The sequence below is a fragment of the Schistocerca serialis genome, chromosome 3 (assembly GCF_023864345.2).
Source record: "Schistocerca serialis cubense isolate TAMUIC-IGC-003099 chromosome 3, iqSchSeri2.2, whole genome shotgun sequence".
Taxonomy (NCBI): domain Eukaryota; kingdom Metazoa; phylum Arthropoda; class Insecta; order Orthoptera; family Acrididae; genus Schistocerca; species Schistocerca serialis.
This window is the reverse complement of record NC_064640.1, coordinates 873,799,400-873,812,680: the sequence shown is the minus strand read 5'-3', so window position 1 is coordinate 873,812,680 and position 13,281 is coordinate 873,799,400.

The window sequence follows — 13,281 nt, the reverse complement described above, 5'->3', positions numbered from 1 at the left end:
TGCTTTGCCCATGAGTGCAGCTACTTCACACTTTGTCACAATTCTACCCTAATTACAGTAAATTCACCTCTCAATTTGTTGAATATAAAGTTTTAAATGGTTTCATGAAAGCAATATCTAGAGGCTGCATCCTATCCATACCATGAGGTGTATTGCAGACGTGGGCAAAATCTTGGAATGAAAACCATATTGGAGTGACATACTTGCGGGCACCTGACATACCAGTGTTCAGATATCCCCCCTCTACCAATGACTGTTTGTAAATTGCCAATATTCCTTTCACACAAATAAATTTCACATTTTTGCTTTGGACAGTTGTGATTCTAGTTTTGTGTACGTTAAATGTTCTGGTAGTGTTGAACTTGATTTTAGCAGCTCTGCTTTTAGACTACAGAAAAATGGCTTCACATGGTCTTGAGTAAAGCCCAAGTTTCTAGCTCTTGTCAATGATTGTGGTGTTCCTGCTTTTAATTGGGAACAACTTCTCCTAAAAAATAAGTTCATCCACTTTTAATCTGCCATATTTGCTGGTTTAGAAGAGAGGTGAGGCAGATTGTTCTTTCAGGCAAACTCAAACACCATCTGCTTTAAGTCCTTACGTGTCAAACCAGAAACATCCTTTTCTGCTTTTGTATAGTACTGGATCAGATCTTTCTCTGCCTCACATGTCAGCACAGGTTTCCTTCAAAGTGTCCGCCCCCATTAGCTGAGTGGTCTACGCAGCGAAATGCCATTAAAAAGGGGCCTTGGTTTGATTCCCAGCAGGGGCAGGAGATTTTTCTTTGCTCAGGGACTGGGTGTTATGTTGTCCTCATCATCATTTCATCCGCATCCCCAACGCACAAGTCGCCCAATGTGGCGTTGAATGAAATAAATACTTGTCCTCGGCGGCCGAACTTCCCTGAATGGTGGACTCCTCTCCCACAATGTTATATACTCATTTCCATTTTTCCTTCCAGATTTCCATGTTAAAACTGTAGTTTCCTTTTCAGTTTGTCCTTTTGCAATCTTTCAACGTACTCTCATATTGTTGATTTGGGTATTTCATACATCTTCGATGCTCTTAACATTCCCATTTCTTTTTTTCTGGACAGCCAGACAGAAGTAACTATGAGATTGATTAGTCAAAAAATTAAAACAAGTCCTTCTGATATTGCCTAGTGGTAGTATCAGTAGCCATTTGATGGGTGATTTTGGGAACACAGTTCATTCAACACAAATATACTCATGACATCTCTTCAAAACACCTTTCCTGATTTTTAATAATATGACTGGAATCCTTATGTAATATACTTTCCAGTGGTTTAAACAAAATGTAAACACTTGCCTAGTAGTTTCCATGATTTATTGCAGTCAGTAAAAGTGTTGGACACAGCCTCAAACATTATAGATGCCATACTGTTTCCTCCATCACTCTTAGGAAGCTTGCAACTAGCACTGGCTATTGCAAGATTGCAGAAACTCAAAGTTATCACAGAAACCCACAGTTGACATGAGTAGGAGCTTCAAAATACAATTAGGTGATAGTGGTGTAGGGGCAATATCATTTAACACCAGACTGTTACAGGCATCTTATTCATACTGTAAATGAAACACAACTGTCAGTATTTCATGAAATTATATAAATTGTATGAGATAATTATTTATCCATTATATGTGTGTGTGTTGCAGACTAACTAAGTACTCCTAAAGAGTGAAAGGCTACACATTGTACAGTAATTCATCCTATACTTTAAACTCAATACTCATCCTTAACACGTAACATAACTTCTCTTTTGACAGACATAGAAATAAAACTGCAAGAGATGGCCTCCATTGACGTAAATGTAAATTTTCAAAATGGCTACAGTTTATTCACATATCATTGTTACTTGTAGAGCTATGTATCATTGACTGTTAAATAAAAATTTGTGAAAATTGTATTATCATAATGCATGGAAGGGACTGAAATGAACATTATGCTATAGATCATGTAAACCACCATAAATCAGCAGTTATGGCTACATGATTATACATCCTGTTTCACTTATAGCATTCATATACTGTGAAGCCTTCACATATTGCAATCAAGACCTTTAAATATTGTAGTACAAATGAAAGACAACTTTGATATAGTTCTACTGAAGAGAATCTCCCTCCACATTTTGGTACATAACTGTATTCAAAACAATGTTCAATCAAAATAATAACAGATGTTTCACTTTTTTTACATAGCTTAATAATTCTATGCCTAATATAGTTTATTAGTATTACCAAAAAGATTTCCCACAACCCAAGTGGTGTGCTAATTTTTAATTTCTTACAAAATATATGTGGAACTGTTGATGCAAATAATTGTTGTTCTTTAAACAGTGGCGTATCCATGATGGAATGTAATAATACTCTGAAAAAGATAGTCAGTACTCACCTTACAGTGGAGATGCTTAGCCGCAGATAGGCACAGCAAAAAGACTCTCAGAAAGTGAGCATTCGGCCGATTAGGCCTTCAATGGAATTGGACAACATGCACACACAAACTCATGCACCACATTAAGATGACCCATGAAGTTTCAAACAGGCACAACAGAAAGTCTGTTACACATTACAGTTGTTGGCCAAAGCGTTCTTCAGCAATGTAATCACATACAACCACACTCACACAAGCAAGCACACCACATACACACATGGCCACTACCACCAGGAGCTCAGACCAAATTCACATCTATGGTGTACATATACATACTGAAGTGACAAATGAAAATTTGTACTGAGGTCGGGATTCGAACCTGGGTCTCCTTCTCACTATGCAGATGTACTTACTGCTATGCCACACTGGTACAGTGCCTTTGCACAGCTGCTCACCCAACCCTGGCGTGCCTTCCTCCTCAGTCTCAGTTCCGTATCATGCCTCAGCCCATTTAGTATTACCCCTAAAATAGGAACACCAAGGTGATTGAGGAGTGAATTAGGATTGAGGAGGGAGGCTTGCAGATTTGCCCAAGCAATTGGGTAAACTCACTGTGCCGAGGTGGTGAAGTGGTAGTATGTCTGCCTAGTGAGCAGGTGACATGGGTTTGAATCCCAGCCTTGGTACAAGTGAATTACAATATTTGTAAAGTAGGAAAGAAAATTATAGTTAGGTGACTGATTTTTCAAATGAACCAGTATGTGCAGTGTGGCTCTTAATTGTCATTTTATTCTGTCCAGCCTGCTTAGCCTGAAACAGCAAATTTCTGGAGGGATGTGTTGCGGAGGGGGGGGGGGGGGGGGGGGGGGGGGGGGGAAGGAAAGAGAAGGAGAGATAAGAAAATGCAAAAGCATAGTATCCTATAAAAACAAAATCAATGAGTCACAACTGAAATCAGTCACATATATAAGGGAATGTTGATTGTTTCAGAGAAGGACGGCATTAATTGTGCCAGGTAGTTTTGACTTACAAGAGAGAATCACAAAAACGTTCTTAAAATTAAACTTAAAACAGTTTTGGTCAGAATAGAACATTTATTAAAAGACTACAACTGATTTCAGTTAAAAGTGACTGAAAGAAAGACAGTCTGACGACCATATACACTGATATGTAAGTACAAGTCAGATATAGACGGAAATATACCTTCTACCTATTTTATTGTATCTGAAGGTGATTGCTATTTGACTGAAACTGGTTGAAATTTGTTAGAAAATGTTCGGTTATGATCAAAACTGTTTTAATGTGCTCCATGAAGATCACTGTTCTATTCTCCATTAAAATGTTTTCTAAAATTACATAATGGAAATTCTGTAAAACCTGACCTGACAGATGCCTGAAGATAGACATCAACTACCCTATAAAAGCCTACTTATCATGTTTCAGACAAAAGTATTAAGTGAAAAATGTAGAGAGATAGTTCAGGGCCTGTGTATTGTTCCTGTGGGGCTCTATAGCCAAAATGAGACTTATTACAGAGCAGACAGACACATATGTGAAAGGAATGGTAGGAGAACCTAATATGGGGCTTAATGGGAGTACCCTCTAGTATGTACTTCACAGTATTTTGGAGAGTGAGATTATAGATGTAGAAATAGATCTCTTTATTTTAAAAACAATTGTTTGCCTTTAGTCTCATGCTTTCAGCTGCATTGTGTTTCAAAAAGATATTCCTGAGCCCATACCGTGAGAAGCTACCTACACTAAGGTGACAAAAGTCATGGGATACCTCCTAATCTCAAGATTTTAAACATTTTTTAGATAGTTTCAAACCCCTCCTTGCCTTAATATAATATAGTCTGGCTGACTAGAAGTTAGTTTTCTTGCTTGTTGATGCTGGTGAAATGCGCTTTTCTTGTCTTGTTGGGATTTTACGTATCTATTTTTGATGTTTGTTGTTTGTGATTTTCGATGTGTATGTGTGGTTAATCGACTAGTATGTTTTTATTCACAACGAGAGATGGTTTCGTTTTGTTATAACATTTTGGTTGTTTTCGCTAGTATATATTTCACCGCCTACTTTACGTGAGATTCTCGCGTATTACACTAGTGCCCTCTCTTGTTAGATGTTCCATAGCGCAAGCTTTATCTGTTTGACACTAGGACACAGGTAAATTGTTTCTATATTTTATATTTTACATAAATGTTTTTAAAAGGTCTGATATGTTTTATTTATTAAGACAGAAAGTTTGAATTAACACAACTTATAATAATTTTTGATGCGCTTATGTATGTATTCATGGATTTTAATATGCGTGAGTGTCTGGCACATACAAGTGCCCTCTCTCAGCGAAACCATCTGCCCTAGTGCTTTCACACTCTTGTCTCGATAGTTCATAGGCTAAGTAATGGTGATAAACTGTTCGCTTTGACCCTGTGCCTATAGTCATGTTGTACAAATGGAGAAGATGTCTTAATTATTGATGATGCCTTTGGCACAATTGTTTTATTAATCTCCATTGCATGATGTAATTTTAGTAAGTAACTAAAGATTTTATGCCTGTATTACTCTGGTAATTTCACTATTACTTACGCTTTTGTGTTTCTCACTTCTGATGCTAAGGCTTTTCTAATGAAAGTGTTTTCATGTTCAGGATTTTTTACTTCTGATGAAGGTATATTTATATGTACCGAAACCTTGGTCAAGAATTTTAATAAATTTTTATCCTGCAACTGTTTTTGGCTGTCATCCTTTATCGTGATACCTCCTAATATTGTGTTGGACCTCCATTTTCCCTGTTTACTGCAGCAACTCAACACAACATTGAACTCAACAACTCGTAGGAAATCCCCTGCAGAAATATTGAGCCATGCTGCCTCTATAGCCATCCATATTATGATAATGTTGCCAGTGGAGGGCCTTATGCATGGTCTGCCCTCTCGATGATGCCCCAGAAATATTTGATGGGATTAATGTTGAGGCATTGGAGTGGCCAAACCATTTGCTCAAATTGTCCAGAATGTTCTTCCAACCAGTTGTGAGCAACAGTGGCCGAATTACATGGTGCATTACTACCCATAAAAATTCAGCCACAAATGGCAGAAAATGACCTCCAAATAGCCAAACATAACCATTTACAGTGAATGATCAGTTCAGCTGTCCCAGAGGACACTGTCCATTCCATGTAAACACAGCACACATAATTGTGGAGTCGCCTCCAGCTTGCACAGTGCTTCATTGAGAACTTGGATCCATGGCTTCCATGGGATCTGTGCCACACTCAAACCCTACCATCAGCTCTTACCAACTTAAACCAGGACTCATCTGACCAGGTCATAGTTTTTGTATTATCTGATGTGGTCACGAGCCAAGGAGAGGCACTGCAAGGGATGTCATGCTGTTAGCAAAGGCACTCACTTTGGTTGTCTGTGGCCATAACCCATTAATGCCAATATTCACTGCACTGTCCTAACAGATAAGTTTGTTGTACATGCCACAAACATTTCTGCAGTTATTTCACACAGTGTTGCCTGTCTGTTAGCACTGACAACTGTAAGCAAACACTGCTGTTTTTCATTATTAAGTAAAGGCCTTGTTACCTTCAAGAAGAGCTTTCAGTTGCTGAATTTTGTATGGTTTCATGTGTAAACATCAACACAACACACACTAGATGGACATTGGGGGCTGAAACTATGGGGGATGTGTTTGACATCTGTCTCAATTGTGGATGGCCCAGCGATTTACCTTTACACAAACCACCTGTTCCTTGGAATTGTTCATGCCATCATCTAATGCTGTGTACTGTAGGAGGATTCACACCATCCCAGTACAAAAGTCATGCTGAACCATTATTATTGAACTGCACTGCATAAAACGTAGAACAGCAAACCCTTTCTGTTGTTCTGATACCATTTCTGCAAGAACTAGTCAGGGTGCACCCTGCTGGTACCTAGCAGGAATCATGTAAAACTCGAGAATTTGCTCCTTTCAACAGTACATTGTTCATGCATACATCTCAGATAACATAAATCGGATGATTCTTTTTGACACATCCTGTATAATTTAAAACTCCTGGAGAAGATATATGTCTTTAAAATGACAGTAGCAAAGCAGTGCGGATTATGGTATGATATGCTTATGATATTACATTTCACATCAACAGAGTCCTGATAGTCAAGTATTTTATGTTAGAGGATGGTGCTTTAATTATTGAAACTAGTCATTTGTACCTTTTTAATTAATATCAATATTGCAGTCACTACATGCCAGTGATGGTACAATTTCAAAATCTCACACCTTTGACAGTGTGATAGCTTATGTTATATGGAACTATAGCCTGCACCCACCATTAATATTATTTCAATTTTTACCTTGACTTTCAACAAAACTCTGGAGACTATAGCTATACAGGCATGTAAATAATTGGTATGCTGCTTCTTTCATTTGTTACCGGTGTGTTCTCTCTCTCTCTCTCTCTCTCTCTCTCTCTCTCTCTCTCTCTCTCTCTCTCTCTCTCTTTTTCTCTCCCCTCTCCCCCCCACGCCATCCCTCTCATCTATCACTCAGAGGAGCACCTTTCCCTTTCTGTCTTGCCTTCCTTACTTTCCTGCAGTTTGCTGGCTCTGCTTGTGTGCTAATGAACCATGTCAGGTTTGATGTTGGCACCAGGTACAGTCACTTAGTGAATGGTCCTCTTTATCGAGGTGGACCTCCCCCCATGAACCATAGACCTTGCCATTGGTGGGGAGCCTTGCGTGTCCCAGCGATACAGATAGACGTACCGTAGGTGCGACCACACTGGAGGGGTATCTGTTGAGAGGCTAGACAAACATATGATTCCTGAAGAGGGGCAGCAGCCTTTTCAGTAGTTGCAGGGGCAACAGTCTGGATGATTGACTGATCTGGCCTTGTAACACTAAACAAAACAGCCTTGCTGTGCTGGTACTGCGAACGGCTGAAAGCAAGGGGAAACTACCGCCATAATTTTTTCTCGAGCACATGCAGCTTTACTGTATGGATAAATGATGATGGCATCCTCTTGGGTAAAATATTCCGGAGGTAAAATAGTCCCCCATTTGGATCTCCAGGCGGGGACCACTCAGGAGGACATTGTTATCAGGAGAAAGAAAACTGGCGTTCTACGGATCGAAGCATGGAATGTCAGATCCCTTAATCGGACAGGTAGGTTAGAAAATTTAAAAAGGGAAATGGAAAGATTAAAGTTGGATACTGTGGAAATTAGTGAAGTTCAGTGGCAGGAGGAACAAGACTTTTGGTCAGGTGAATACAGGGTTATAAATACAAAATCAGATAGGGGTAATGCAGGAGTAGGTTTAATATTGAATAAAGCAATAGGAACGCGGGTAAGCTACTACAGACAGCACAGCGAATGCACTGTTGTGGCCGAGATAGACATGAAGCCCGCGCCTACGACAGTAGTACAAGTCTATATGCCTACTAGGTCTGCAGATGACGAAGAAATTGAAGAAATGTATGATGAGATAAAAGAAATTATTCAGATAGTCAAGGGAGACGAAAATTTAATAGTCATGTGTGACTGGAATTCGATAGTAGGACAAGGAAGAGAAGGAAACGTAGTAGGTGAATATCGATTGGGGTTAAGAAATGAAAGAGGAAGCCGCCTGGTGGAATTTTGCACAGAGCACAACTTAATCATAGCTAACACTTGGTTCAAGAATCATAAAAGAAGGTTGCATACATGGAAGAAGCCTGGCGATACTGACAGGTTTCAGATACATTATGTAATGTTAAGACAGAGATTTAGGAACCAGGTTTTAAATTGTGAGATATTTCCAGGGGCAGATGTGGACTCTGACCACAATCTATTGGTTATAAACTGTAGATTAAAACTGAAGAAACTGCAAAAAGGTGGGAATCTAAGGAGATGGGACCTGGATAAACTGACTAAATCAAAGGTTGTACAGAGTTTCAGGGAGAACATAAGGGAGCAATTGACAAGAATGGGGGAAAGAAATACAGTAGAAGAAGAATGGGTAGCTTTGAAGGAGGAAGTAGTGAAGGCAGCAGAGCATCAAGCAGGTAAAAAGACGACGGCTAGTTGAAATCCCTGGGTGACAGAAGAAATATTGAATTTAACTGATGAAAGGAGAAAATAAAAAATGCAGTAAATGAAACAGGCTAAAAGGAATACAAACGTCTCAAAAATGAGATCGACAGGAAGTGAAAAATGGCTAAGCAGGCATGGCTAGAGGACAAATGTAAGGATGTAGAAGCTTATCTCACTAGGGGTAAGATAGATACTGCCTACAGGAAAATTAAAGAGACCTTTGGAGAAAAGAGAACCACTTGTATGGATATCAAGAGCTCAGATGGAAACCCAGTTCTAAGCAAAGAAGGGAAAGCAGAAAGGTAGAAGGAGTATATAGAGGGTCTATACGAGGGCGATGTACTTGAGGGCAATATTATAGAAATGGAAGAGAACGTAGATGAAGATGAAATGGGAGATATGATACTGCGTGAAGAGTTTGATAGAGCACTAAAAGACCTAAGTCGAAACAAGGCAATGGGAGTAGACAACATTCCATTAGAATTACTGACAGCCTTAGGAGAGCCAGTCCTGACAAAACTCTACCATCTGGTGAGCAAAATGTATGAGACACGCGAAATACCCTCAGACTTCAAGAAGAATATAATAATTCCAATCCCAAAGAAAGCAGGCGTTGACAGATGTGAAAATTACCGAACTATCAGTTTAATAAGTCACAGCTGCAAAATACTAATTCAAATTATGTACAGGCGAATGGAAAAACTGGTAGAGGCCGACCTCAGGGAAGATCAGTTTGGATTCCGTAGAAATATGGGAACACGTGGGGCAATACTGACTCTACGACTTATTTTAGAAGCTAGATTACGATAGGGCAAACCTACGTTCCTAGCATTTGTAGACTTAGAGAAAGCTTTTAACAATGTTGACTGGAATACTCTCTTTCAAATCCTGAAGGTGGCAGGTGTAAAATACAGGGAGCGAAAGGCCATTTACAATTTGTACAGAAACCAGATGGCAGTTATAAAAGTCGAGGGACATGAAAGGGAAGCAGCGGTTAGAAAGGGGGTGAGTCAGGATTGTAGTCTCTCCCCAATGTTGTTCAATCTGTATTTTGAGCAAGCAGTAAAAGAAACCAAAGAAAAATTCGGAGTAGGTATTAAAATCCATGGAGAAGAAATAAAAACTTTAAAGTTCACCGATGACATTGTAATTCTGTCAGAGACAGTAAAGGACTTGGAAGAGCAGTTGAACGGAATGGACAGTGTCTTGAAAGGAGGATATAAGATGAACATCAACAAAAGCAAAACGAGGATAATGGAATGTAGTCAAATTAAGTGGGGTGATGCTGAGGGAATTAGATTGGGAAATGAGACACTTAAAGTAGTAAAGGAGTTTTGCTATTTGGAAAGCAAAATAACTGATGATGGTCGAAGTAGAGGGAATATAAAATGTAGACTGGCAATGGCAAGCAAAGCGTTTTGCAGAAGAGAAATTTGTTAACATCGAGTATAGATTTAAGTGTCAGGAAGACATTTCTGAAAGTATTTGTAAGGAGTGTAGCCATGTATGGAAGTGAAACATGGACGATAAATAGTTTGGACAAGAAGAGAACAGAAGCTTTCAAAATGTGGTGCTACAGAAGAATGCTGAAGATTAGGTGGATAGATCACATAACTAATGAGGAGGTACTCAATAGAATTGGGGAGAAGAGGAGTTTGTGGCACAACTTGACTAGAAAAAGGGATCGGTTGGTAGAACATGTTCTGAGGCATCAGAGGATCACCAATTTAGTATTGGAGGGCAGAGTGGAGTGTAAAAATCGTAGAGGGTGACCAAGAGATGAATACACTAAGCAGATTCAGAAGGATGTAGGTTGCAGTACGTACTGGGAGATGAAGAAGCTTGCACAGGATAGAGTAGCATGGAGAGCTGCATCAAACCAGTCTCAGGACTGAAGACCACACAACAACACCCAGCTGGAATGTTTTCTGAATCTGGTCAGACTCCCATCCCATCTCTATAGGCTAGCAACAAAAGAGCAGCCTGTGTTAAATGTAGCTTGTCATTCGGTAGGCTTATTTGTCCTTTTCGTGGTGCTTGGTTGTCATTCTACTGTCTTCCCTAAAAGTTCACTGAGAAATTTAGAAATTAGTGTATGTAAGAATTTAAATTCTTTTACCAAACTATTTGTTGTTGGGGGGGGGGGGGGCGATTTCATGATCTTATGATATTGTCTCACTTGGATCTGCAGCTACTAGACAATAGGAGAATGTTTGCCAATGGTGTGCTACACAGACTATAAATCCATTGTTTATATACTCTTGATTACAGAGAAGGAAAATTTCTAAAGGTATAAAGCAGCATTCTTGTGGATAGATAAAATCCGCATGGTACAGTAACACTAGATACCGATAGTAGTTTAAATTTAATGTGTGGATTGGAATTTTAAGTGCCTCTTTGATACATCCAAATTTCTAACTGGCACGTATTACAGATACTGTGTATACAATGTGTTTTTAAAATAAAGTATAGAACCACTGTTTTGTGTATGAGAAGTCTCCAATATTGTTTCAGGTACACAGGAACCTATCTGCAATTACTGGTGGACTAGTACAGACAAATCAGTTCCGTGGAAAAGAGATTCCCCTTGACATCATTTCTTTTCAATATGTGTTGAAAGCCAGTTTCAACTTATGTAACCAAAATGTATTAATTAAATAAATGTGTTTTTCATAAGGACAATGTCAATTCATTGAATAATGATTATTGTATCACTGGGTGGAGTATTGGTGTTTGCTATAATCAGAACACTCAACATATCAAATTGTAACTCTTAAATATAATTATGTGATATATAATTGTTCAACATGTGCTTCTGAAATTTCTCTATGGCTTCTTTGTCAGGAAGCTGATTAAGGTTTACAATGCAATCAAAATAACATTCCTTCAGCTATTCATATCTTCTTCACGTGTTGTTACCCATCATTCCGTTGTAAAATTTAAAAGAGAACTGTGTATAATATACATTTTCTTCACAGGGTCTGATAAGGAATGGTAAAAGCAAGGTGAGTTCATCATACTGTTAAGATTGCTAATTCTTTTCTATGAGAGGATATCATAATATACAATGAACATCCCACCCTCCCCTGACACACACACACCAGGGTGCGATTTGTGCTTTTACCAGTGGGTAAGGGGGGGGGGGGGGTGTTAGTAGAATTATATATGTTTCTAGCTTGGACTGTGGCATTACGCATGCTTCAACAGCTATTTATAAACAGATGTTAATGCCGAAACTCACTATTCACGCGTATGCAGTATCAGAAAAGCCATCCCTTGTTATATCTTTGAAAGTACATTATAGATAAAGCTTATTTACAAAATCATCTAAATACAGGTATACAAGGGGAATTCAAAAAGTAGAGGCACATTTGTGAAAAGCTGTACTTATTCTGATGATAGAAAACTGAAACATATTAATAGTATTAATAGTAAGACTTACTAAAAACTTTCAGTGTTCGGCTCCACAAATTTAAATCATATGTAAAGTTTTACTACAGTGCATTGGAAATAAACATCCCAGGTTGGGATGCATAAACTAAAACCAGAGGAGGGGATGGTCTGATGCAGAGGGGAGGAAATCCCCCCCAACCCCTCCCCCCTGCAAATCGCACACTGACACTCACACACACACACACACACACACACACACACACACACACATACAATCAGTAATGTGTAAGAAATGCTACACAGAATTTACCAACATCAGTGAATCCTTGTAAAGCTACAAGGAACAACTGGTAACTCTGTGTATAATTAACATACATAAGTGCAGAAGAGAATTGTAATGGTACTGTGTACCATATCCCACATTCCATACTGTACCCTGCAGAGTGCTGAGTGGAAAACCTCTGCTGAATATGAGTTCAGTATTGTGTTATACTCAATGAATAATATGTTAACTATTTTCAAATGACCATTTTTTTCAGAGATAGTGATGAATGCAGCTTTGATTAGTAGAAATTCTGATGCTGTGAGACTTTCCTCATCATGCTTTGCTGTGGGTAGCTGAGGGCTCCGCAAAGTTACTTTAGTTTATAGTCTTTCAGACATTAGTAATCCTGCAAAGTGATTAATAAGATAATACAGAGCAATTTTGAGCATCTCTCTTAGTGATTGTTAATTTGATCATTATGCAAGTAATTAGTTATATTATGTCAATGTGTCTGTGTCACTATACGCTTTCCCAGTCAAAGAGAAGCAACAGTTTGTATGTGTGCTATAATTTCTTGTATATTTCTGTGGAGTAAGAGGAACTGTTTACAATTCCATACTACTCAATTAGTCACAGCATTGTCACCAGTAACGTATCCAGATCTGTTGTGCATCTCACTGCATAATTGGTACAATTCATTATCTGCATAGCACTGTTATTCACTGTTATAACTGTGATTCACTGTTATATGTGCACTAGATGAGATGAAAATAAGTCATTCTGCATTTAGAGAAGATGCTCATTGTTATGGCATAAAGACAGTGATGGCATGCCAGTCGCAAACGACAGAGAAGAGAAGGCTGTGAGAAGAGGTCAGCCAATCGCATGCTGACTGACCTCCATCCAGGACGACAATGTGACAGCAGCGGCCTCTAGGTGAAGACAACATAAGCGCTGCACCCGACTGATGGCAACTATATTGATAGCAGCTTCAACATTAGCCACTTTGTTAGCCATCGCATTGTAGCCTCTTCATCAGCAAACTCCGTGTAGCACAGTTAGAGGTCAGCAGTCACTACAAGAATTCTCAGATCAAAGTTAAGTATTAGTAGTTGTCTTGTTGTAAATAACACTCATTAATATGAGTTGTT